Genomic DNA, 1906 nt, shown 5'->3' on the forward strand with positions numbered 1-1906 from the left:
AAGCACCCCAATTTTGAGGTGGTGGGGATGGGCCTTCCAGACGTTAAGCCCCATCTGCAGTGCCCCATGCAGTGCTGCCGAGGAGCCAAGTAGGGGGGGCACTGTCTTAAGACCCATGACATTGCCTAAACACTGGGACTAAATAAAAGCAAGCTTGTCCTCCCTGCTTTAGGAAAGAGAAAGAGGAAAGGAAGCAAAAGTGTTGGTAGGTTTTTAAAGACAGCCTTTCAGACCCTGTGATCCATTGCCCTCAGTCATTGTCCTGTCATTCCATTGGCCTTGTCCCCCACTAATTGGCTCCTCTGCCTGTGCATTTACCTAATGTTCATTATCCACACCTGAAAGCAGCCCTCCCAGAACAGGACTGGGGCCTTTGTTGTGTGCAGTGCCCCAGCAAGGGACTGCTGGACTCAAGAGGCCAGCCCTTTCCTTCCTGCCCCATCCCTGGCCCTTTCCTGCCTGCCTGTCACAGACCAGGGACAGGGAACTGCACACTCTGAAAATGCAAGCAAATAGTCACTTGTGCTACCACTGGTGAGGATGAGAATTGACAGGAAAGAACCCAGTGAGGACCCTCTTTACCCAGAGCCAAGGTGACCGTGAAGACATGGGTCAGAAAATGCCTGCAGAGTCTTCGACAGAGTCGCCACCTTCCTTAAGAGCTCGGCCACATGTCATGTCTCGGATTGGAGGCACCTGGTGGCTGCGGGAGCTGTGACCTTGATTATAGTCTTATTTTCCTGATAAGAAAACTGAGGCTGAGGGAAATGAAGCAATTGACCTGAATTTTGCTCTATAGCAGTGACAGAGCCAGACTTTCCAGTCTGCAGTCCAATACCAAACCACGTGACCCAACATGGTGGCCAGCTGCTACCATAGTGACTATTGAGCACTCCAAAGGGGGTTGGTCCCATTGAGATACACTGCAAGGGTGGCATACACAACATGTTTCCAAGCCTTCATATTTTAAAAAAAGAAGGCTACATGTCACTTTTTTGCCACATTTAGTTCCATATTTTTATGTTGATTTTATGTTTTATGTTGATTACCTGTGCTTCATTCTATTGGGCAAAACAAAATCCATTAAAATAAATGTCACTGTCCATCTTCTTCTTCTTTTTTTTTTTTTGATGTGGTAAATGGAAAATTTGAAACTGTTCCTATGGCACACATATTTCTAGATGATGTAGATCTGTGACCCAACCTTCTCTAGGGATGAACCAGGAGCTTCAGCATCACCTGGAAGCTCAAACTCCACCCCAAATCAGTGAAGCAGAATCGGAGCTTGAACAAGATCTCCCGGACAGTCACATGCACAGTCCAGGTATGAAAAGCTGACAAGTCCCGGGCTTCACTTCGTGGTATCCAGGAACCACTAGCCTCTGAGTGAGGTAAGGTTTTCTGCATTTTTCAAGGGAGTGGAGGATATTCATGAAGCACTGTAGTTAAAGAAGATGACCAGACTTGAGGTGGACCGAATCCAACAGAATCTTTTGTAATCAGACACTGGAGAGTGGTTACAGAGGATGGGACAGCAGTGACTGAGATTGGGGGTCTCTGATGACCCAAGGCTGTGGCATGCCTGGTGCCTGGGAATGTTCCTGTGCAAGGGCACAGGATGCTCAGCTGCGGTGGCAATGCCCTGCATGGGCAGGCTCTGTGAAAGAGTCCTGTCAGCTCTGACCCTGATCTCAGGCACACAGCTCTGGAAAGAAGGAAGGAACTCTTATGCTAGACAACCACCATGTTTCTACAGCTGGGTTCCTGCCAGCTTTACAGTAACTTTAAACATTGGACTTTCTTGAGAGCTACATGAAGCTCCTAACATTTCAAATGTGGGTTGGAACTATGGAAAAGCTCCATATGATGTCCTAGTTTCTGCAACTTTCCTGAATACAGAGAATAA

Source organism: Sciurus carolinensis, unplaced genomic scaffold (genome assembly GCF_902686445.1).
Source record: "Sciurus carolinensis unplaced genomic scaffold, mSciCar1.2, whole genome shotgun sequence".
NCBI classification, from domain to species: domain Eukaryota; kingdom Metazoa; phylum Chordata; class Mammalia; order Rodentia; family Sciuridae; genus Sciurus; species Sciurus carolinensis.